The following is a 26,333-nucleotide window of genomic DNA, read 5'->3' as shown; positions in this document are numbered from 1 at the left end:
GCAGCCTGCTTGGGAAGAAATATGAGGAGATGGACGACCAGTATGCAGATCCTGTCTACTACTGTGGGCTGGCTCTCCCGAATTCCTCCCAAAAGGAGAACAGTGTCCTGGGTGAGCCTCTGGAGAAAGAGGAGAAGGACTTAAAAGGGCAAGTATATGATGCCGGGTCCAAGGAAACAAAGGCTGAAGAAGTTAAGGCCGAAGTGTTGGGGGACGTGAAGTCCTCAGGTGCTGCAGAGACCGAAAGAGTGGCTACTGATATGGAAAAAGCCACTAAAGAAGCAGAGATCTCTGAAACTGCTGCCAAAGTGGGGAAAACCACAGCTGGGAAAATGGAAGATGTGCACCGGAGGCACTTTAAAAAAACGTGCGGGGACAAGCCTGCTCTGCTGAAGGAGAAAGGGTCGAGACTAGAGTTGAGCGAACACCTGGATGTTCGGGTTCGATAAGTTCAGCCGAACTTCCCGGAAATGTTCGGGTTCGGGATCCGAACTCGACCCGAACTTCACCCCGAACCCCATTGAAGTCAATGGGGACCAGAACTTTTCAGCACTAAAAAGGCTGTAAAACAGCCCAGGAAAGGGCTAGAGGGCTGCAAAAGGCAGCAAAATGTAGGTAAATCCCCTGCAAACAAATGTGGATAGGGAAATGAATAAAAATAAAAATAAAATAAATAAAAATTAACCAATATCAATTGGAGAGAGGTCCCATAGCAGAGAATCAGGCTTCATGTCATAGCAGAGAATCAGGCTTCATGTCACCCACCACTGGAACAGGCCATTGTCAGATATTTTTAGGCCCCGGCACCCAGACAGAGGAGAGAGGTCCCATAGCAGAGATTCAGGCTTCATGTCATAGCAGAGAATCAGGCTTCACGTCACCCAACACTGGAACAGGCCACTGTCAGATATGTTTAGGCCCTGGCACCCAGACAGAGGAGAGAGGTCCCATAGCAGAGAATCAGGCTTCATGTCATAGCAGAGAATCATGCTTCATGTCACTCAACACTGGAACAGGCCACTGTCAGATATGTTTAGGCCCCGGCACCCAGACAGAGGAGAGAGGTCCCATAGCAGAGAATCAGGCTTCATGTCATAGCAGAGAATCAGGCTTCATGTCATAGCAGAGAATCATGCTTCATGTCACCCAACACTGGAACAGGCCACTGTCAGATATTTTTAGGCCCCGGCACCCAGACAGAGGAGAGAGGTCCCATAGCAGAGAATCAGGCTTCATGTCATAGCAGAGAATCAGGCTTCATGTCACCCACCACTGGAACAGGCCATTGTCAGATATTTTTAGGCCCCGGCACCCAGACAGAGGAGAGAGGTCCCATTGCAGAGAATCAGGCTTCATGTCATCCACCACTGGAACAGGCCACTGTCAGATATTTAGGCCCCGGCACCCAGACAGAGGAGAGAGGTCCCATTGCAGAGAATCAGTCTTCATGTCACCCACCACTGGAACAGGCCACTGTCAGATATTTAGGCCCCGGCACCCAGACAGAGGAGAGAGGTCCCATAGCAGAGAATCAGGCTTCATGTCATAGCAGAGAATCAGGCTTCACGTCACCCACCACTGGAACAGGCCATTGTCAGATATTTAGGACCCGGCACCCAGACAGAGGAGAGAGGTCCCATGGCAGAGAATCAGGCTTCATGTCACCCACCACTGGAACAGGCCACTGTCAGATATTTAGGCCCCGGCACCCAGACAGAGGAGAGAGGTTCCATTGCAGAGAATCAGGCTTCATGTCACCCACCACTGGAACAGGCCACTGGCAGATATTTAGGCCCCGGCACCCAGACAGAGGAGAGAGGTCCCATAGCAGAGAATCAGGCTTCATGTCATAGCAGAGAATCAGGCTTCATGTCACCCACCACTGGAACAGGCCATTGTCAGATATTTAGGCCCCAGCACCCAGACAGAGGAGAGAGGTCCCATTGCAGAGAATCAGGGTTCATGTCACCCACCACTGGAACAGGCCACTGTCAGATATTTAGGCCCCGGCACCCAGACAGAGGAGAGAGGTCCCATTACAGAGAATCAGGCTTCATGTCACCCACCACTGGAACAGGCCACTGGCAGATATTTAGGCCCCGGCACCCAGACAGAGGAGAGAGGTCCCATAGCAGAGAATCAGGCTTCATGTCATAGCAGAGAATCAGGCTTCATGTCACCCACCACTGGAACAGGCCATTGTCAGATATTTAGGCCCCAGCACCCAGACAGAGGAGAGAGGTCCCATTGCAGAGAATCAGGCTTCATGTCACCCACCACTGGAACAGGCCACTGGCAGATATTTAGGCACCGGCACCCAGACAGAGGAGAGGTTCATTCAACTTTGGGTTGCCCCGCAATATAATGGTAAAATTAAAAAAAGAGGATTGAGTGAAGTGCCCTGGAGTACAAGAATATATTGTTAAGGGGAGGTAGTTATAAATGTCTAATCTGCACAAGGGATGGACAGGTCCTGTGGGATCCATGCCTGGTTAATTTTTATGAACGTCAGCTTGTTCACATTGGCTGTGGATAGGCGGCTGCGTTTGTCTGTAATCACGCCCCCTGCCGTGCTCAATACACGTTCAGACAAAACGCTGGTCGCCGGGCAGGCCAGCACCTCCAAGGCATAAAAGGCTAGCTCTGGCCACGTGGACAATTTGGAGACCCAGAAGTTGAATGGGGCCGAACGACTTGTCAGTGAAATGCTGCCTCCTGCTAACAAGTTCCGTATCAGGTGGTGGTGCAGTTAGCTGTGGCGTGGTGACAAAACTTTTCCACATCTCTGCCATACTAACCCTGCCCTCAGAGGAGCTGGCTGTGACACAGCTGCGTTGGCTACCTCTTGCTCCTCCCGTGCCTTCGCCTTGGGCTTCCACTTGTTCCCCTGTGACATTTGGGAATGCTCTCAGTGGCGCGTCTACCAATGTGCGCTTGTACTGGCGCATCTTCCTATCACGCTCCAGTGCAGGAAGTAAGGTGGGCACATTGTCTTTGTACCGGGGATCCAGCAGGGTGGCAACCCAGGAGTCCGCACACATTAAAATGTGGGCAACTCTGCAGTCGTTGCGCAGGCACTGCAGTATGTAGTCGCTCATGTGTGCCAGGCTGCCCAGAGGTAAGGACAAGCTGTCCTCTGTGGGAGGCGTATCGTCATCGTCCTCCGTTTCCCCACAAGTGATGAGCCCGAGCTGCGTTGTGTGCCACCCCGCTGTGAACATGCTACATCCTCATCCTCCTCCACCTCCTCCTCATCCTCCTCGTCCTCCAGTAGTGGGCCCTGTCTGGCCACATTTGTACCTGGCCTCTGCTGTTGCAAAAAACCTCCCTCTAAGTCACTTCTAAGAGACTGGCCTGAAAGTGCTAAAAATGACCTCTCTTCCTCCTCCTCCTCCTCCTGGGCCACCTCCTCTTCCATCATCGCCCTAAGTGTTTTCTCAAGGAGACATAGAAGTGGTATTGTAACGCTGATAACGGCGTCATCGCCACTGGCAATGTTGGTGGAGTAATCGAAACAGCGCAACAGGGCACACAGGTCTCGCATGGAGGCCCAGTCATTGGTGGTGAAGTGGTGCTGTTCCGCAGTGCGACTCACCCGTGCGTGCTGCAGCTGAAACTCCACTATGGCCTGCTGCTGCTCGCACAGTCTGTCCAGCATGTGCAAGGTGGATTTCCATCTGGTGGGCACGTCGCATATGAGTCGGTGAGCGGGAAGGCCGAAGTTACGCTGTAGCGCAGACAGGCGAGCAGCGGCAGGATGTGAATGCCGGAAGTGCGCACAGACGGCCCGCACTTTATGCAGCAGCTCTGACATGTCGGGGTAGTTGTGAATGAACTTCTGCACCACCAAATTCAGCACATGCGCCAGGCAAGGGATGTGCGTCAAACCGGCTAGTCTTAGAGCTGCGACGAGATTTCGCCCATTATCGCACACCACCAGGCCGGGCTTGAGGCTCACCGGCAGCAACTACTCGTCGGTCTGTTGTTCAATACCCCGCCACAACTCCTGCGCGGTGTGGGGCCTGTCCCCCAAACATATGAGTTTCAGAATGGCCTGCTGACGTTTACCTCGGGCTGTGCTGAAGTTGGTAGTGAAGGTGTGTGGCTGACTGGATGAGCAGGTGGAAGAAGAGGAGGAGGAAGCGGAGTAGGAGGAGGAGGCTACAGGAGGCAAACAATGTTGCCCTGCGATCCTTGGCGGCGGAAGGGCGTGCGCTAAAGAGTTCTCTGCCTGGGGCACAGCCACCACTACATTTACCCAGTGTGCAGTTAGGGAGATATAGCGTTCCTGGCCGTGCTTACTGGTCCACGTATCTGTGGTTAGGTGGACCTTGCCACAGATGGGGTTGCTCAGTGCACACTTGATTTTATCGGATACTTGGTTGTGCAGGGAAGGCACGGCTCTCTTGGAGAAGTAGTGGCGGCTGGGAACAACATACTGTGGGACAGCAAGCATGAGCTGTTTGAAGCTGTGTCCACCAGCCTGAATGACAGCATTTCATAGGCCAGTAGTTTAGAAATGCTGGCATTCAGGGCCAGGGATCGAGGGTGGCTAGGTGGGAATTTACGCTTTCTCTCAAATGTTTGTGAGATGGAGAGCTGAACGCTGCCGTGTGACATGGTTGAGATGCTTGGTGACAGAGGTGGTGGTGTTGGTGATACATCCTCAATTTGCTGGGCGGCAGGTACCAACGTTCCTCCAGAGGTGGAGGAAGAGGCCGAGGCAGCAGCAGAAGAGGTAGCAGGGGGAGCCTGAGTGAGTTCCTTGTTTTTAAGGTTTTTACTCCACTGCAGTTCATGCTTTGCATGCAGGTGCCTGGTCATGCAGGTTGTGCTAAGGTTCAGAACGTTAATGCCTCGCTTCAGGCTCTGATGGCTCAGCGTGCAAACCACTCGGGTCTTGTCGTCAGCACATTGTTTGAAGAACTGCCACGCCAGGGAACTCCTTGAAGCTGCCTTTGGGGTGCTCGGTCCCAGATGGCGGTGGCCAGTAGCAGGCGGACTCTCTTGGCGGCGGGTGTTCTGCTTTTGCCCACTGCTCCCTCTTTTGCTACGCTGTTGGCTCGGTCTCACCACTGCCTCTTCCTCCGAATTCTGAAAGTCAGTGGCACCTTCATTCCATGTGGGGTCTAGGACCTCATCGTCCCCTGCATCGTCTTTCACCCAGTCTTCCTCCCTGACCTACTGTTCAGTCTGCACACTGCAGAAAGACGCAGCAGTTGGCACCTGTGTTTCATCATCAGAGATGTGCTGAGGTCATATTCCCATGTCCTCATCATCAGGAAACATAAGTGGTTGTGCGTCAGTGCATTCTATGTCTTCCACTGCTGGGAAAGGGCTAGGTGGATGCCCTTGGGAAACCCTGCCAGCAGAGTCTTCAAACAACATAAGAGACTGCTGCATAAGTTGAGGCTCAGACATTTTCCCTGATATGCATGGGGGTGATGTGACAGACTGATGGACTTGGTTTTCAGGCGCCATCTGTGCGCTTTCTGCAGAAGACTGGGTGGGAGATAATGTGAACGTGCTGGATCCACTGTCGGCCACCCAATTGACTAATGCCTGTACCTGCTCAGGCTTTACCATCCTTAGAACGGCATTGGGCCCCACCAAATATCGCTGTAAATTCTGGAGTCTACTGGGACCTGAGGTAGTTGGTACACTAGGACGTGTGGCTGTGGCAGAACAGCCACGTCCTCTCCCAGCACCAGAGGGTCCACTAACACCACCACGACCATGTCCGCGTCTGCGTCCCTTACTAGATGTTTTCTCATTGTTACCGTTCACCACAATAGGAAAAAAATTATTTGGCCCAATGTATTGAATTCAAATTCAGTCCTTTTTTTACAGGCACCTAACACTATCTGGCTATCTACTTAGGTACCATATTACACTAATACAGGCACAGCAGTAACCACAGATTTAGCTGAATATAAATTGTAGGCCTAGTATTAAGGCGGTGGATGACAGGTATATGTTTACGGACAGAATTAGACTTGGAGATGCACGGTAGCGTTTGAAGTTATTGAATATGACCCTATCCGCACCTTCAATCTAATATACCCTTTTATGGATAGATTTAAACTTGGCCTGATACAGCAGAAACCACTGACTTAGGGAATTGCTAAGTTGGGAATTGTATTTCAACCCAGAACAAAAACTGTGCTTTGACGGACACAAAATAACTTGAGCAGCTACAGCAATAGCCACAGATTTAGCTGAATATAAATTTGAGGCCTATTATTTAGGCGCTGGGTGACAGGTATACGTTTACGGACAGAATTAGACTTGGAGATGCACGGTAGCGTTTGAAGTTATTGAGAATGACCCTATCCGCACCTTCAATCTAATATACCCTTTTATGGATAGATTTAAACTTGGCCTGATACAGCAGAAACCACTGATTTAGGGAATTGCTAAGTTGGGAATTGTATTTCAACCCAGAACAAAAACTGTGTTTTGGCGGACACTAAATAAATTGACCAGCCACAGCAGTAACCACAGATTTAGCTGAATATAAATTGTAGGCCTAATATTTAGGCGCTGGATGACAGGTATACGTTTACGGACAGAATTAGACTTGGAGATGCACGGTAGCGTTTGAAGTTATTGAGAATGACCCTATCAGCACCTTCAATCTAATATACCCTTTTATGGATAGATTTAAACTTGGCCTGCTACAGCAGAAACCACTGATTTAGGGAATTGCTAATTTGGGAATTGTATTTCAACCCAGAAGAAAATATATCCTTTGCCAGACAGCAGACAGTATTACAATTGGCTAGCCACAGCTGAAACACCAGATTTAGGGTACTGCTATTTTGGCAATTGTATTTCACCCCTTAATAAAATAGCAAGCACAGCCAAGCCCCTTATGTAGGATATAGCAAAAAACAACAACACACTATTGATGGTTAAATGTACTTGGTGGCAGCTTGTGCTGGCACACCACAAGACATAAAATGGCCGCCGATCACCCCAGAAAAAAGTGACAGAAAAACGCTCTGGGCAGCCTTAAAACAGTGATCAATTAAATAGCAGAGGTTGAATGATACACAGCTGTACATCGATCACTTCAGTAATTTTTTTTGAAGACTAAATCACTGCCTAATCTCGCCCTAACAGCAGCAGCTGCATCCTATCCCTACACTGATCAGAGCAGAGTGACGTGCGGCGCTACGTGACTCCAGCTTAAATAGAGGCTGGGTCACATGCTGCACTGGCCAATCACAGCCATGCCAATAGTAGGCATGGCTGTGATGGCCTCTTGGGGCAAGTAATATGACGCATGTTGATTGGCTGCTTTGCAGCCTTTCAAAAAGCGCCGAACACCAAACCCGAACACGGGTCCTTGTCACGAACACCCCAAAATTCGGTACGAACCCGAACTATACAGTTCGGGTTCGCTCATCCCTAGTCGAGACACAACCATGAACTGGAATTGTTCAGTCAAGAGTTGTAGCAGTCCAAGAAAGGATATGAGGAGCATGTACAGAAGCCCGAGAATCAAAAAAGAGAGCTTGCCGATCATATAAAAACATCTTCTGAGAGAAGTTCCAGAGGCCGAAGGCCAAATGTGGAGAGAAAAAGAAAGAAAAGAGAGAGGCCATGGGTGCGAAGGCGTAACATCCTCGCTCGTGAAAGAGAGTACCTGCTCATGAGATGGGGAAGAAAGTCCCATATATATGATCTACTCCATAATAAACTCGTGTTCGTGACAACCCAAGCGATGTTGTCCTGGGTCTGGCAGAATAAAGGGAAGACTGTAAGTCAGGTAGATGCCCTCTCACAAGCATCTGGGTTTGATGCTAGTGTTCACCCCTACGGGCTTGAACAAAGGGGGGGGGGGGGGATATGTGATTCAGTGACAGGCCTCATGGCTGCTAAGGGAGAGATATGGCAGGAGTTTCCATTTTTTCGCTGTCAATCAGAAGGTCAGAGGCCGCACAAGGTGGAACAATCAGTTTGGGATAAGAGCCCAGTCCAGACTGTTAGGAGGAGGAAGAGTCTGTGTGCAGCAGAGGCCTGGGAAGGCTCTGTACAAGTGGGCTCAGCCGAGCTGGCTGAGGGGCCACGGGGCTAGGTGTTAGCCTGAACTTTGGAGGACTCCGCGAGGTCTTGGAATCGACGGTCGCTAGGCCAGAGTCAGGAGGACTTCTGGGCCACAATCCCCCAAAAGGTACTGAACTTTGTTACAGCCTGGAAGTGCTGGATTGTTAGGCTGGGAAAAGCCGCATGTTCTTCCCGTGTCTGAACGGAACTTTCAGTGAGGTAGGGAGTCCTCATGTTTACTTAGAGCCCAGCCGGGCAGGTGTTTTATTTGTATTGTTTGTTTTGGTTTTGCTGAGGTGCCAAATAAAAGCAATATTTGGCCCCTAACCCTGTGGTCGATGAAGATCATTGTGAGAATGACCTTCGAATAAGAGGCAATCCCTTACAGTGTATACAGCTAAACCTGCCAATAACCTTAATACAGTTCCTATGTTTATATGTTAAAGACAAAAGCAGAGTTATTTACTGTGACATCATGTTTTGGATGTCATATAACTGTTATATTTTGTGTTCACAGAAGCAGAAAAAGATAATATGCCCTTAGGATTCATTTTGTAATGTAAGGTAAGCAGTGAGACAGCAGAAACAACAGAATGCTTAGTGTTAATCTGTTGTTGCTGGGCAGAAGTCTAGACCAATCACAGCCAGCTTCTCACACAGCAAGAGTTTTCACCAATCACAGCCAGCCTCACATACAGCCTGTCTGGGAATTCCCCCAGCTCCTGCTGCTAGAATCATTATTTACCAGAGACAGGAGCTGAAGAAACATTCACTCCACTCAGAGCTGAGTTTTATGGGAACAAGAGGCCAATATAGGTATTTAAAACAGTTATATAATGTTCATGTGGTTAATATTGTGATTAGATCTGTATACTGAACCAGTTATATATGTGTTTACTTACAGTTCCACCAAATTGCAAGCATACTAAGCCATACAATTGCATACAAATTCAATTGCAAGTTTCAAATTCAGATTCCATATTGCAATTCAAATTGCATACAACCATACCAGATCATACTCAACCAATCTGCAAATAGTCACTGCTAACTGCATACCGCAAGTGAACAGTTAAGTTACACCTCAGATATACCTGTCGGGATTCGAACCCGTGACCAGCCACATCCCAGGTACAACTATATGTACCAGAAATCGCACGGCTCGAAGTGCTCTAATTCAACCATGACTCCAAGCTGGCCGGCCATTTTGGCATAAGAAAGACCCAGGAGCTTCTCTCCCGCTCCTTCTGGTGGCCAACATACAAGGAGGACATCAAGAGGTACATCTCCTCGTGCGCGGTCTGTGCCCGCAATAAGACTCTTCGTTCCTCCCCCGTGGGTCTGTTACAACCCCTCCCTATTCCCTGCCGCCCCTGGGGCTCGATCTCCATGGACTTTGTGGTAGACCTTCCTCCTTCAAAAGGGATGAACACTATCCTGGTCGTGGTCGACCGTCTCACCAAGATGGCCCATTTCATCCCCTACAAAGGCATACCCACCGCCAAACAGACGGCCGATCTAATTCTCAGAGAGGTCTTCAGGCTGCATGGGATCCTGGACGACGTGGTCTCCGACCGAGGCGTACAATTTGCCTCAAAGTTCTGGAAGAACTTCTGCCTGGCGCTCGGGGTTAAAGTGAACCTATCCTCCGCTTTCCACCCTCAGTCAAACGGGCAGACTGAGAGAACTAATCAGACCCTAGAGCAGTACCTACGCTGTTTCAGCTCCCACCTGCAGGATGACTGGCTTGACCATCTTCCCACGGCCGAGTTCGCCTACAACAATGCTGAGCATAGCTCAACCAAGCACAGCCCTTTCTTTGCTAACACAGGCTCGCACCCGGTGTTCATTCCCCACCTGCCCGTCGCCTCCACCCTCCCAGCAGTGGCCGAACGCCTAACAACCCTACAGGAGGCACAAAAGAACATTATAGACAACCTCCAGCTCGCCCAGAGGCGTTTTAAACAGGGAGCAGACAGACGTCGCAAACCCACCCCGGGCTTCCATGTGGGAGACAAGTTGTGGCTGTCCACCAGGAACCTCAGATTGAAGGTCCCCTCCAAAAAGTTGGCCCAAAGATACATGGGTCCGTTTCGGGTCACCGCACAAATCAACGAGGTCACGTTCCGGCTCGACCTTCCGGACTCCATTAGGGTGCACCCTGTCTTCCATTGCTCACTCCTCAAGCCATACGTGGAGAACACCTTCACAGGCCGCCACTCGCCCCCTCCACCACCCGTGAGGGTACAGGGTGAAGAAGAATACGTTGTCGCAAAGATCCTCGACTCCAGGATCCACCGGGGAAGACTACAATACCTAATTGGGTGGGAGGGTTACCCTCCCGAGGATAACTCCTGGGAGCCAGAAGAAAATGTCCACGCCCCCAGACTGGTAAAAGAGTTCCACCAACGGCACCCCGGTAACCTGCCCCTGCGGTGCCCGGAGGTCACCTTGGAAGGGGGGGAGTACTGTCAGGATTCGAACCCGTGACCAGCCACATCCCAGGCGGTAGCCCTGCTTACTAGGCTACTGTCCTCTCTGGACATTACTCCCTGAAACCTATTATGTAACCTCAGTCTTGCCAAGCCTTGCTCATCACCCTTGATTCCCCACACCTGGTACTTCCCTATATAAGTCCAGCCCCTTGCACTCTAGCTTGCTGATTATTGAGCTCCTGAGCCTTGATCAAGCTTCTCCTCATCTGCTGCTCTTGCTACAACTGGAAGTCCACTGCTGACCAGGAATTGCCTACCGACTACTCTTCTGCTTGTCCCTACCTACTGAACTGCTACCACCGTTGCCATCCGGATTGTCTGACTACGCTTACTGCCGCCTGCCCTGACCCACCGCCTGCCTACCAACTACTCTTCTGCTTGTCCCTACCTACTGAACTGCTACCACCGTTGCCATCCGGATTGTCTGACCACGCTTACTGCCGCCTGCCCTGACCCACCGCCTGCCTACCGACTACGCCTCTGCCAGACTTCCTGCACCTACTACCTGCCTGCGGTCCTTGCCACTGGGCTCCACTCCTACCTCCAGCCAGCGGTCCTCTGACTCAGGTGAGCCTGTAGGACTGTTACAATACCTCTCAGAGAGATCATAAAGTGCTTAATTAACTTAAAGTGAGAGTACAGATACTCAAGAGAGAAATATATCCACCATTTTATGTTGAATGACAAGATTGAACAGTTGAACCACCATCTTATGCATACCGCCATTTTGTGATATTTTTTCAACACGTGTTATGTACATGGACTATCTGCTGCGGAGGTGGCAGTGTTATATATGAAGAAAAGTTGAAGTTAATAAAGAAGTTATTTGAAGCATTTGGTGTGCTCTTAAAACCTACTGTTTCCATAGAACGGCGCTAGAGGAATTACAGAGTAATAGACAGTCTAGTTAGACTAAAAGTCAGATATCAAAATTCTTCTAATGCCACAGCACAAAAGGCACTTCATAGTGCTGCGCCTGCCACAATTGGTGTGTGATGACTTGTTTCAGGGTAGCCAGAAGCATACCCAGTAGCTAAGGCCACAGCCTAGACCACAGCAAAAAAGATTATGTCCGAAGTTGTATGTAGGTATGCGGTACCTGGGACCTTTGAAAGTGACAGTGGTACTAACTTCACAGGTGAAGTGATGCAGGAGATGATGAAGGCTTTGGGTGTAGAACAGGCCTTACATGCTTCGTACCATCCACAAAGCAGCGGTAGGCTAGAAAAACTGAACAGGACACTAAAGTGAAATATTCAAAAAGCCATGGCAGAGACTGGTAAGCAGGGGCGGGCTGGGACGGGGGGCAGGGAGGCAATTGCCCCCCAGCGCGCCCTAAAGCATGTTAAATACAGCCGCTGCGCCGTCGTTAACAAATAATAATTAATTTTTTGATTCCTCAGGGCCGCACCACCGATCACCACAGGCGCCGCGGCCCTGGTTCTAGTTGCCGGCGGCAGTGGGGGGGGCAGTAGGAGATGAGCGCTTCGATTGTGGAAGCGCTCATCTCCATATTCATCTGTATCACCATCCTCAGGACAGCGATACAGATGCCTGTGCTGCAGCAGGGCAGGGGAGGGAGAGGCGTCTCCCTTCCCTGTTCTTCTGATAGGCTGCAGGCACTAATGTCTGCGGCCTATCAGAGTCCGGCTCAGGCGGCAGCAATAACGTCATTATTATTGCGCCGCCTGAGCCGGGCCGCACACAGCAGGGAAACAGGCCAGAAGAGGCCTGCATCGCATCACTGCTGTTGGAGGTAAGAATTCGTGTTTTTTTTTTTTCTTTGCGGGGGGAGCTGGCACTATGGGGGCATCTGGCATTTCTTACAGCCCCATTTTTTTGGGGTGGCACTCTGGGGGCATTTATTTCTTTCCCATTTTGGAGGGGCACTATGGGGGCATTTATTACTGGCACATTATGGGGGGGCACCATGGGGGAGAGAAGCACTATGGGGGCATCTGGGGGCTCTAAAGGGGCTTTTTTTTATTGGCACACTATGGGGGCACTATAGGGGAGAGCGGCACTATGGGGCATCTGTTGGCACTATAGGGGCATTATTTGGGGGCACTATGGGGAAGTGGGGGCTCTAAAGGGGCTTTTTTTATTGGCACATTATGGGGGCACTATGGCATCTGGTGGCACTAAGGGGGGCATTTTTTACTGGCACATTATGGGAGGCACTATAGGGGAGAGTAGCACTATGGGGCATTATTTGGGGGCACTATGGGGAGTGGAGCACTATTGGGGCATCTGGTGGCACTAAGAAGGGGCATTTTTTACTGGCACATTATGGGAGAGAGGAGCACTATAGAAGCATCTGCTGGGGGCACTAAGAAAGGGCATTTTTTTAATGGCATATTTTGGGGGACACTATGGGGAAGGGGAAGAGGAGCACTATGAGGGCATTTACTGGGGCACTACATAGGGGTATTTTATACTGGCATACATTATGGGGACATAAGCACAACTGCGGGCACTAAGCAAGGGTATTTCATGTACTGTCATATTATAGGGAGAATTATTACTACTAGGGGGTATTATGCAGAGCTTTACTACTACTGGGGGGCTATGAGGAACATGATTACTAGTATGGGCACTATAGGGGCATTATGACTACTAAGTGTGCTCTGGCAGAGAATTATTTTTATTGGTGGGATTTTGGGGAGCACTGTTACCTTGGGGGGCACCCTGGCATAGTATCAGCTTAGCACAATTATTTTTGGGGGACATTATCTTTATACTATTAGTGTCTGGGTGCAGTTATTTTTTAGAGCACTGTGTGCTAATAATTGTTGAAGGGGGCACTATCTGTGTGGTAGTAGTATTTCCAGGGGGACTGTTTCTGCAGTATAGTATTGGGGTGGCAGAAAAAGGTGTTCAGAAGATGTGAAGATTATGGAAATGTGGGAAACTAATGTCTGTTTGTCAATATCTTCAGTCTGAATGGAGAAAATAAAGAAAGAGAACGTCTACAACAAAGGTGACATCACTGGATGTAAGAGGTATGTGGCGCTATGTAGGAGAGGAGATGCTCCGGCTCCTCCCCTTGCCATTTGCAGAAGGAGGATTCAAAGCTGGGTGAGGACGGCCAAAGGGGGCAGCAGGCCACGGGCGGGTGGCAAATGGTGGGGGGAACCATAGGCCTTGAGCAGGATCTGGGGAGGGAGGAGAGTGGAGGAGCTTCCTTCAGTGTGAATCTACAATTTTCATAGTCATGAAAATAAAGAAAACTCTTTGAATGAGAAGGTGTGTCCAAACTTTTGGTCTGTACTGTACATTCTCAAGTTTTTGCTTCACTTCCAGATCCTGATAAAGTACCAGGAACCCAAAGAAATATATGAATATATCATCAATTTATTGAATAGATAATCTAATACATGATAAAAAGACATAAAAATTGGACAAAACATCTGAAAAAATTATATGGCTGTACCGAATCAGTGACCACTGGTTTCAATGCACCCAAAAAAGATGTAAAACATGTCAAATCAAGGGAAAATGAAGGGGGCGGGGCGGGGGTGGAGCAAAGAAGTAGAATATAATCACACTCCTAGATAATAGTAGCGCACGAATAATTAAATATCCAAAAGAGGGGGATGTCCACTAAACCCTCTAAATATAATGTAAAAAGAGGCTACCTCAATCACATATTGACAAAAAATCTCCCACCCACAAAACCCACCTGTAGACATGATTGGGTGTTAAGAGACCAGCGTGGCCAGAAAACACCTTGACACGCATTTCGCTACCTCTGCTTTGCTTGAGCCTGGAGATTGGGTGGTGGTAAAGAGACACGTTAGAAAAGTCCTCAAGCCCCGGTTTGATGGTCAATTCCAAGCACATCAGTGAAGCTCAAAGGAAAGCCTAATTGGATCCACGCCAGCCATTGCAAGAAAGTGTTTAGTCCAGAGACTGGAAAGGATGGTGTTTCTTTTCCCCCCTTGTGTGGCTGCTGATCGTGACTCAAAGACTATGGATTCTAAATGAGATAGTAAAAATAAGTTTCTGGGCTATGAAAAAGTTGTGTAAAAGGAAGAAAAAAAATGTTACAGTTCAATACTTCCTGCCCAGTGACCCATGGATAGTGTTACTCAAAGATGCTCAGTATTAATAGTATTAATATTTTATATGTTCACAATACACATAGATCTAAGCAGCACCACATAGACTACTCTGCGAAGATCATGAAGTGGAGTGCATTTTGGAGAACTTTGTTCATCTCTAATTGTCAGCTGTGAAACCTTATATAGACAGGGATGTGTCATTCCAAATCATGTCCAGTCAACTGAATTTACCAAAGGTGGACTCCAGTCAAGGTGTAGAAACATCTCAAAGAAGATCAAGAGAAATCGGAGGCCCTCACAGCTACATTTCAAGTGTCATAGTAAAGGGTCTGACTACTTACATCCATGCAAAATTTAAGTTTTTCCTTTTTATTTTATTTTTATAAAATAGTTTTTTTACTTTCTCATTATGGGGTATTGAGTGCAGATTGATGGGGAAAAGCCAGATTTTTTTCTTTATTGTAGCACAATGCCACAACAACAAAACAAAATGGAAAAAAACGTGAGAGGGTCTGAAGACTTTTTAAACACACTGTATATTTATTTGGTTTGTTCAGGAAGGGGTAAATATGTACCCAAGGGGGAATCTGAGTTTAAGTATGTTAGTAAAAATAGATTCTATGCAAAGATTGCTAAATTTACAGATGTGCCCACCCTTTACCCTTTAAGGATCCTGGGATTTTTCTTTTTTGCGTTTTCGTTTTTCACTCACCGCCTTCCCATAGTCCTAACTTTTTTATTTTTCCATTCACATACAGGTAGCCTTATAAGGGCTTATTTTTTGTGGGACAAGTTGTACTTTCTAATGGCCCCATTTACGGTTGCATACCATGTAGTAGGAAGCGGAAAAAAAATCCAAATGGTGTAGAATTGGGAAAAAACACACACTATATGGTACAATTGACCTGTTATCTTCATTCTCCAGGTCAGTACAGTCCCAACGATACCACACTTGTATAATTTTTATTGCGTTTTAATACTGATTTTTTTTTTAAACCTTTGAGGAAAACAAATACATTTTTTTATAACCATATTCTGACCCCTATAACTTTTTTGTAGTTATGTGTACAGGGCTGTGTGAGGGCTCATTTTTTGTGTGACGATCTGTTCTATTCAGTGATACCAATTTGAAGTGTGTGCACTTTTTGATCACTTTTTATAAAACAATGATTGGGTAGTTGAAGTGACAAAAAATGGCAAATTGGCTTTTTTTTTTTGTTACGCCATTTGCCGTATGCCATTAGTATTGTTATATTTTAATAGTATGGACATTTTCAAACACAGTGATGCCCATGATGTTTATTTTTTTTTATTGGTTAAGTATTTTTATTTTAAGGAAAGGGGGGTGATTTGAACTTTTAGGTTTTTTAATTTTTAATATTTGTAAAAACTTTTTTTACTTTTTTTAAGTCACCTTGGCTAAATAGCCATCATTGAAGACTTCATTTGCACTATTCCAATACAAGGCTGCCACCTAGTGGCCTGTATTGGTATATTCATCTAATTGACTCTGAAGCCTACTTGAGGCTTCAGTCAATTAGCGCAATGTAACAGGTTCCCCAATCTCAGCCGGGGAACACTGTTACCGGACTGGACGCGTGACTTCCGGTTTCGGGAAGGGTAAGATATATGCGATCAGCCTTATGACTGATCACATACATGTGCCACGGGTCTCTGCTATTTAAAATAGCAGAAACCCTGCGGCTAAGGTGCCCGCTGCACGTGCGAGCGGGCGCCATGTTTGGGAACCGGATCTCCGCCGTACATGTACGGAGGAGGTCCTTAAGGGGGGTTAAGCTCAGAAACATGCTGCAAAAACTGAATACAGCTGAAATCCCACACTCAAGGTGACCAATGGTCACAATATTTTGTGGTTAAAACTGAGGTACTACCTTTAAAATCTTAAATCCACTGGTCACCATTGGTGGAATTCGATCAGTGTGAGATTGCCTTGTAACCTTACCTTTGCTCAGATTTGGTGAAGGACGTCAATATCTCATGTAACAAATACAATACAGCATCCTGCTATCAAAATCCTTGGCAGGCTGCAATTTGCATCATAACCACTGGATGGCCAGACATAGACTGAGATAGTATGTATTTATTATATTTATTTATCTATACTAATAAAAACCCTGTGTGCGTACTAAGGGCTGGTGTCTGTGCGTGTGTGCCGATTATTGAAGTGCACATGCGCGGCGCAGTGTGCCGGCCAGTCAACACATGGCGCACCATACACCGCCCGCACCGCCCACACCGCCCACACTAGCACGCCGTTCTATCACCGCCGCCCATACCGCCCACACCTGAGTGCCGGCCAATCACCGCCTCCTATAGTGTGCTCTCTCAGTCGGAGCGCCGCCATTGCGTCCATCACAGAGTCGCACAAATTCCAGTACTGTCAGACACACACAGCAGCTGCTGACAGCAGTATTAGCCACTAGTTGCTGCCAGTGGTCTCAGCACCACCAGTCAGTGACAGCCATCAGTAACAGTGTCAGCAGTCTCAGCCACCAGTCAGTGCCAGCTGTCTCAGCCATCAGTCAGTGCCACCAGCCACAGCCACCAGTCACAGTTCCAGCAGTCTCAGCCACAGCCAACAGTCTCGCCACCAGCCACAGCCACCAGTCAGTGCCAGCAGTCTCAGCCACAGCCACCAGTCAGTGCCAGCAGTCTCAGCCATAGCCACCAGTCTCGGCCACCAGCCACAGCCACCAGTCAGTGCCAGCATTCTCAGCTGCACCCAGCACTCAGTGTCAGCAGTTGTAACCCCCCAGAGTTGCGTTATTAAACTCCTCTACCCCGCTACTATCTTCTAGGAGCCTTTATACTGTCATCAGATATAATTTTGCTCATGTCTTCCACAAATGTGCATATAAATCTATGGTAAATGCAATTGTTCATGTAATTAGCCTGGTTCCCAGTAGGTGGCAGCAACTCATTGGCAGGTACAAGTTACAGTTTAGTGTATATGAGCTGGAATGGTTTATTCCAGCTTAGCTCCCCCTCTGTGGAGAGGTGGGCTGGACCCACTTCCTGCCATATGGGTGGAGAAGGAAGTTAGTGAGCGTGTGCCAGCCACCCCTGCTAGGGGAAGGCTGTGTGATAGTGTCCAGGAGAACCCCTTCTTAGGCAGGACAGCAAGGACATAGTCTCGGCTGAGACATGTCCATATATATCCCAGCTAGAGCACCTTCAGCTCTGCTGGATGAAGAGAGCAGAAACTACAGCCAAACTCCAGAAAAGCATTCCCTAAGAATCCATCTGTGAGAGAAGTCCAGTTCCTAGGAGAAGCCAATTCCTCCTCAGCTAGTCTGTCCCCACATAGCAGAAGTTACAGATAAGTGCAGAAGTTAATCCTGCCACAGTTACAGAGCTACCAAGCTGACGTTTATCCTGCAAGCTCCACATTTAAAGCAGAAGTACTCATTCCTGCCACTCATTGCCAAAACCTGCTGGGACCAAGATACCAAAGCTGTATACTGTTTGGTTGCAAGTTATTTCAAGTAAAGCAACGTTTGAACTTCATCTAAAGGTCTGGACATAATTTATTCTGCAAAGTTCATCTATTTCTACTACTATCACTACACTCAAATTTATTGCAAGTGAGCCAGGAGTCCGGCCGTACCCAGGTAGGAGACACCGTAACACAACTACCACAACACTACAGAGACATTATAGGCAATTACACCACTATGGCATTCCTAATCTGGGACGTGCGTTATAACACCTTGGAAGGGCCCTGGGATAGTACCCTGCGCATGCTGCAATTGTCGTCACGACAAATACAGAATATTATCCACCCGTACCTGTCTCAGCCACAAGCCGCAGCCAGCAGTCTCAGCCACATCCGCAGTCTCAGCACCACTAGTCAGTGCCAGCCATCTCAGCCACCAGTCACAGTGCCATCAGTCTCAGCCACCAGTCAGTGCTAGTCATCTCAGCCATCAGTCAGTGCCATCAGCTACAGTGCCAGCAGTCTCAGTCACCAGTCAGTGCCAGCTGTCTCCACCATCAGTCAGTGCCACCAGCACCACCATGATGTCCATCACAGAGTCACACAAATTCCAGTACAGTCAGACACACACAGCAGCTGCTGCCAGAAGTTTTAGCCACCAGTTGCTGCCAGTGGTCTCAGCACCACCAGTCAGTGCCAGCAGTCAGTGCCAGCCATCTCAGCCATCAGTCAGCGCCACCAGCCACAGCCACCAGTCACAGTGCCAGCAGTCTCAGCCACTAGTCAGTGCCAGCCGTCTCAGCCATCAGTCAGTGCCACCAGCCACAGCTACCAGTCACAGTGCCAGCAGTCTCAGCCACAGCCAACAGTCTTGGCCACCAGCCACAGCCACCAGTCTCAGCCACCAGTCAGTGCCAGCATTCTCAGCTGCAGCCAGCACTCATCAGTCTCAGCCACAGCCGCAGTCTCAGCACCACCAGTCAGTGCCAGCTGTCTCAGCCACCAGCCACAGTGCCAGCAGTCTCAGCCACCAGTCAGTGCCAGTCGTCTCAGCCACCAGTCTCGGTCACCAGCCACAGCCATCAGTCAGTGCCAGCATTCTCAGCCACAATCCGCAGCCAGCAGTCTCAGCCACAGCCAGCAGTCTCAGCCACAGCCACCAGTCAGTGCCAGCAGTCTCAGCTAACAGCCACAGTCAGCAGTCTCAGCCACAGCCGCAGTCTCAGCACCACCAGTCAGTGCCAGCTGTCTCAGCCACCAGCCACAGTGCCAGCAGTCTCAGCCACCAGTCAGTGCCAGTCGTCTCAGCCACCAGTCTCGGTCACCAGCCACAGCCACCAGTCAGTGCCAGCATTCTCAGCCACAATCTGCAGCCAGCAGTCTCAGCCACAGCCACCAGTCAGTGCCAGCAGTCTCAGCCACAGCCACCAGTCACAGCCACCAGTCAGTGCCAGCATTCTCAGCTACAGCCAGCACTCAGTGCCAGCAGTCTCATCCACAAGCCGCAGTCAGCAGTCTCACCCACAGCCACCAGTTAGTGCCAGCCGCCCCAGCCGCAGCAAGCAGTCTCAGCCACAGCCAGCACTCAGTGCCAGCAGTCTCAGCCACCAGCTGCTGTCTCAGCTATAGCCTGCACTCCGTGCCAGCAGTCTAAGCCATCTGCTGCAGCCAACACTCTCAGCCACAGCCAGCAGTCCAGTCTCAGCCACCAGTCAGTGCCAGCATTCTCAGCTACAGCCAGCACTCAGTGCCAGCAGCCTCATCCACAAGCCTCAGTCAACAGTCTCAGCCACAGCCACTAGTCAGTGCCAGCCGTCTCAGCCACCAGCCGCAATCAGTCTCAGCCACAGCCAGCATTCAGTGCCAGCAGTCTCAGCCACCAGCCGCAGCCAGAACTCTCAGCCACAACCAGCAGTCTCGGCCACCAGCCACAGCCACCAGTCTCAGCCACCAGTCAGTGCCAGCATTCTCAGCTACAGCCAGCACTCAGTGCCAGCAGTCTCAGCCACATGCCGCAGTCAGCAGTCTCAGCCACAGCCACCAGTCAGTGCCAGCTGTCTCAGCCACCAGCCGCAGCAAGCAGTCTCAGCCACATCCAGCACTCAGTGCCAGCAGTCTCAGCCACCAGCCGCAGTCTCAGCCATAGCCAGCAGTCTCAGCCACCAGCTGCAGCCAGCAGTCGCAGCCACCAGTCAGTGCCAGCATTCTCAGCTAAAGCCAGCACTCAGTGCCAGCAGTCTCAGCCACAAGCTGCGGTCAGCAGTCTCTGCCACAGCCACCAGTCAGTGCCAGCCGTCTCATCCACCAGCCGCAGCAAGCAGTCTGAGCCACAGCCAGCACTCAGTGCCAGCAGTCTCAGCCACCAGCCGCAGTCTCAGCCATAGCCAGCACTCAGTGCCAGCAGTCTCAGCCACCAGCCGCAGCCAGCACTCTCAGCCACAGCCAGCAGTCAGTGCCAGCAGTCTCAGCCACCAGCTGCAGCCAGCACTTTCAGTCAGCATTCATGCCAGCAGTCTCAGCCACAGCCACCAGTCAGTGCCAGCACTCAGTGCCAGCAGTCTCAGCCACAATCCGCAGCTAGCAGTCCCAGCCAATGTGTTCAAGTTCCCTTGTCATTTAATATTGACTACCTGCTAATGTTTATGCACTACTGTTCTAGCGCCCATTATTGTAACAGGCTTAATGTCTAGTTATATTTATGTTTAATATATTTATATATATTTTTTATTTTTATATCTGCACCCTGCTTGGCAAAATTAACAGTCACAGACAGAGCAGAAAATGTTATACAATTAAAAAGAAAAACTGTCATCAATCACTGGTAAAACCCCCCAGAGCTCCAGCCTGTTTTTTTTTTTTTTTTGTGAAACAATGATGTGCTATACATCCATGTGACCGCTGCAGCCAATCACTGCCCTCAGCAGTGATGCTAGCATGTAAGACACATTACAGCTGGAGCTCATGATTGTGGTTGTATGACACATTGCTCCAGGAAAATAAGTAGGGACCACTGTAGCGGAGGGGGGTTTAACTAGTGAATAATGTTTGTCTTCTATTTTATAACATTTCCAGCAGATAATTCATTTTGTAAACTATTGGACAGCCCCTTGTAACGTTAGATGAAGTGAAATAAGTTGCTTATTAGATCTTTGACTATATATAGTTTATTCTAAGGAATTCTACACATTTTAGAGAAGTATGTGTCAATAAAAACAACAGGGAACTGTGAGAAAAGTAAATTTTTCTGAATGCTTCCATTATTACTAAAAGGAAAATCCCATCAATTCGGAAACCAACAGGAACTAAAGAGGTTGAAAAGTTTCTTTGTTTAAAAACAGCTAAATTTGTTCATGTATTGATCAGGAATAAAATAAATTAGAAATATCTGATAAAAACCCTTACAGGAGCGTCACACTATTCTACAGGAGGTTGTAGTATATGCTTGCTACATGTGCTCTCGAGATATTATGGAGTACTGCTTTGTGAATACTACTACTACTCTGTGTACTACTTTGTGATCTTCTATACCATTAGTTTCAATGCCTTTTCTGCTAATATTTACCTTATTGATCGTAGTAACTTGTAGTACGTTATTGACTTTTTGGTTTTAACATCAGAAGTGTAATTATATTATATATTATATAACTATATCAAAGCTTGTGACAGTTCCTCTGTACTGAACTCATAGAGGATATTCGGATGAACTCCAGTAATAAACCTGGAATTTTATTTAGGAGGTCAGTAGAGGGAGACTGTCACGAGCTTTGATATAGAGACCTATGAATTTGAATTACAATTCTGATGTGAAACCAAAAAGTCAATAACTTACTAGAAGTTACTACAATCAAAAGTAGTACTAGTAATAGTAGTAGTAGTAGTAGTCACAAAGTAGTACACCATAAAATCTCGAGACCTATGAATTTGAATTACACTTCTGATGTTGAAATAAAAATGTCACTATCTGACTAAACGTTACTTCAATCCATATGGTATAAAACTTTATCTGCTTAAAGGGACTGTGCAGTGCTTACAGTACTGATGACCTATCCTAAGAATAGGTCATCAATAGTGTTGATCGAGCACCAAAGTGCTCGGGTGCTCGGGCCGAACACCTCGGAATGCTCGGGTGCTCTACCCGAGCATTAAACCAGGCACCCCCTGCTCTGAAAAGAGGGTGTTTGGTTCACATGAAAAGGTCAGAAACTGATGGAAACACCACTGAAATGGTTCGGGAACAGCATGGGGAGGATGTCTGGATGGATCTTGGAATCCCAGGTCGCTGCTGGGAGTAGAATGCCACTTTTACAGACTGACAATAATACGCACAAAAACCAAAAATTGTTAGGAAACATTCTTTCCTGTATATTTACTTGTATATAAAGTGCAAGTGCTGCCAAAAATTACAAGGAAGAGGCACTCCGATACAACCTGTATATTACATAAAGGAGGGCCTCATTCACATTGTGGTACAATTGTTCAGGTAGTGGGACTCCTACACTCATAAAGCCTATGCACTAAGTGAAAGGGCTGCCAAAAATTACAAGGAACCAGCACTCCAATACACCCTTTATTACACAAAAAGCAGGGTATCATACACCCTTGAAAAATTATGATTGATGGCCTGCTGGTGAGCTGACCGTCGAAAAAATTATATGCGAGGGCCTGTAAGTGAGCTGACCCTGTAAAAGATTGTAGATGAGGGCCTGCTGGTGAACTGATCCTGTAAAACATTATATGCGAGGGCCTGCTGGTGAGCTGACCCTGTAAAACATTGTAGGCGAGGGCCTGCTGATGAGCTGACCCTCTAAAAGATTATATGCCAGGGCCTAGAGCTGAGCTGACTCTGTAAAAGATTGTAGGTGAGGGCCTGCAGGTGAGCGGACCCTGTAAAAGATTGTAGGTGAGAGCCTGCAGGAGAGCTGACCCTGTAAAACATTATATGTGAGGGCCTGCAGGTGAGATGACCAGGTAAAACATTATATGTGAGGGCCTGCTGGTGAGCTGACCCTGTAAAAGATAGTAGGTAAGGGTCTTCAGGTGAGCTGACCCTGTAAAAGATTGTAGTTGAGGGACTGCTTGTGAGCTGACCCTGTAAAACATTAGATGCAACGGCCTGCAGGTGAGCTGAGCCTCTAAAAAATATATGCGAGGGCCTGCAGGTGAGCTGACTCTATAAAAGATTGTAGGTGAGGGCCTGCTGGTGAGCTGACCCTGTAAAACATTGTAGGTGAGGGCTTGCTGGTGAGATGACCCTCTAAAAGATTATATGCCAGAGCCTGCTGGTGAGCTGACCCTGTAAAACATTATAGGTGAGGGCTTGCTGGTGAGCTGACCCTCTAAAAGATTATATGCCAGGGCCTAGAGCTGAGCTGACCCTGTAAAAGATTGTAGGTGAAGTCCTGCAGGTGAGCTGACTCTGTAAAAGATTGTACGGGAGGGCCTGCTGGTGAGCTGACCCTCTAAAAAATTATATGAGCGGGCCTATAGGTAAGCTGACCCTGTAAAACATTATATGCAACAGCCTACAGGTGAGCTGACCCTCTAAAAAATTATATGGAAGGGCCTGCAGGTGAGCTGACCCTCTAAAAAATTATATGCGAGGGCCTGCAGGTGAGCTGACCCTGAAAAAGATTGTAGGTGAGGGCCTGCAGGTGAGCTGACCCTGTAAAAGATTGTAGGTGAGGGCCTGCTGGTGAGTTATCCCTGTAAAACATTATATGCAAGGGCCTGCAGGTGAGCTGACCCTCAAAAAAATTATATGCGAGGGCCTGCAGGGGAGCTGACCCTGAAAAACATTATATACGAGGGCCTGTAGGAAAGCTGACCCTGTAAAAGATTGTAGGTGAGGGCCTGTTGATGAGCTGACCCTGTAAAACATTATATGCGAGGGCTTGCAGGTGAGCTGACCCTCTAAAAAATTATATGCGAGGACCTGCAGGTGAGCTGACCCTGTAAAAGATTGTAGGTGAGGGCCTGCAGGTGAGCTGACCCTGCAAAAGATTGTAGGTGAGGGCCTGCTGGTGAGCGGACCCTCTAAAAAATTATATGCGAGGGCCTGCAGGTGAGCTGACCCTGTAAAACATTATATGCAACAGCCTACAGGTGAGCTGACCCTCTAAAAAATTATACGCAAGGGCCTGCAGGTGAGCTGACCCTCTAAAAATTTATATGCGAGGGCCTGCTGGTGAGCTGACCCTGAAAAAGATTGTAGGTGAGGGCCTGCAGGTGAGCTGACCCTGTAAAAGATTGTAGGTGAGGGCCTGCTGGTGAGCTATCCCTGTAAAACATTATATGCAAGGGCCTGCAGGTGAGCTGATCCTGCAAAAGATTGCAGGTGAGGGCCTGCTGGTGAGCGGACCCTCTAAAAAATTATATGCGAGGGCCTGCAGGTGAGCTGACCCTGTAAAACATTGTATGCGAGGGCATTATATGCGACGAATAAGCATATTGATATTATGGAAGAGGAGGAGGAGGAGGGGAAAAGGAAGATTCAACCATATACCCTTGTTTGTGGTGGAAGGGGTGCATGGGAATACAGTGTATTCAGTACATTATAAACAACACATTTAAAGTGCTTTTATGTTCATCAGCTTTCTTCTGGTGGAGTCGAGAAGTCATGGTCAACCCAGGCCTTGTTCATTTTTATAAGAGTCAACTGGTCAGCATTTCTAGTTGACAGGTGGATACACTTATCTGTTGTAATGCCTAGCAGCACTTGATACTCGCTCAGACAAAACATTGGCGGCAGGGCAGACCAGCACCTCCAAGGTGTAGAGCACCAGTTCGTGCCACGTGTCCAGCTTGGACACCCAGCAGTTGTAAGGCACTGAGGGATCATTGAGGACACTGACACGGTCTGCTATGTACCCCCTTCTTGTGAAATTAGGCTGCGCTTCAGGGTGAGGATGCTGGTGGGGTGTCATAAAACTGTCCCAGGCTTTGAAGAGTGTTGCTCTGCCTCTGTTTTCTGCTCTGCCTCTCTGGAAATGCTATGTTTTCTCATTGTCTCCCCTCCTTGGTTGCCCAATGAACTATGGACTCTGCCGCCAGCTTTGTCAGAAGCAAATTGTTGGAGCAATTTTTCAACAAGGACCTTCTGGTATTGCACCATTTTGCTCATCCTCTCCACCTGAGGAATGAGAGATGAGAAGTTATCTTTGTAGCGGGGGTTGAGAAGAGTGAACAACCAGTAATCCGTGTTGTCTAAAATGCGTATAACGCGTGGGTCGCTGGAAAGGCAGCCTAACATGAAGTCAGCCATGTGTGCCAAAGTACCAACAGGCAAGACTTCGCTGTCGTCATCAAGAGGATGACTCTCAATCTCCTCATCCTCTTCCTCCTCTTCTGCCCACCCACGCAGAACAGATGGAATTAAACTTCCATGGGTACTACCCTTTGTAGCGGAGGCAACCGTCTCCTGCTCCTCCTCCACTTCATCGTCCAATTCATGCTGAGAAGACGAACTGAGGGTGGTCTGGCTATCACCCTGTGTAATGTCTTCCCCCATTTCCACCTCTTCCACATGCAAAGCATCGTCTTTAATTGTGAGCAGCGAGCATTTGAGTAGACACAGAAGTGGAATGGTTACGCTGATAATAGCGATATCACTGCTCTGTGTTGAGCTGGTATTCCACTACGGCCCTCTGCTCACAAAGCCTGACAAACATGTGGAATGACGAGTTCCAGCGCGTGCTCACAAGGCAAAACAGCCGGTCAGCTGGCAATTTCCAGTGCTGCTGCAGCGTTGACAGACCAGCTGAAGCTGTTGATGACTTGCGGAAATGTGCATACACGCGGCGCACTTTTACCAATAGCTCAGGCAAATTGGGGTAGGTTTTGAGAAACCACTGATACACTAAGTTTAAGATGTCTGCTAGGCATGGGATGTGTGTTAGCTTGCCGTGCTCCAAAGCCGCCACCAAGTTACGGCCATTATCAGACACAACCATGCCTGGTTCTAGGTTGAGTGGCGAGAGCCACAGCTCAGTCTGGTCTCTTATCCCCTGCCACAGCTCTGCGGCGGTGTGCTGTTTGTCCTCTAAGCAAATCAGCTTCAGCACGGCCTGTTGCCGATTCCCCACTGCAGTGCTAAACAACTTACAGCTACAGACTGATGGCTGACTGGTGCTGCACATAGATAATTCGGAGGTGGAAGTGGAGGAAGAGGCGGAGGAGGAGAAGTTGGGGTTGGAGCCACTAATGTAGGTGCTGGCGAAAACCCTGATCGATGTAGGGCCCGCAATCCTTGGCATCGGTAGCACCTGTACG

Source organism: Bufo bufo, chromosome 3, assembly GCF_905171765.1.
Source record: "Bufo bufo chromosome 3, aBufBuf1.1, whole genome shotgun sequence".
Taxonomy (NCBI): Eukaryota; Metazoa; Chordata; class Amphibia; order Anura; family Bufonidae; genus Bufo; species Bufo bufo.
The sequence above is the reverse complement of the archived record's forward strand: the minus strand, read 5'-3'. Positions refer to the sequence as shown.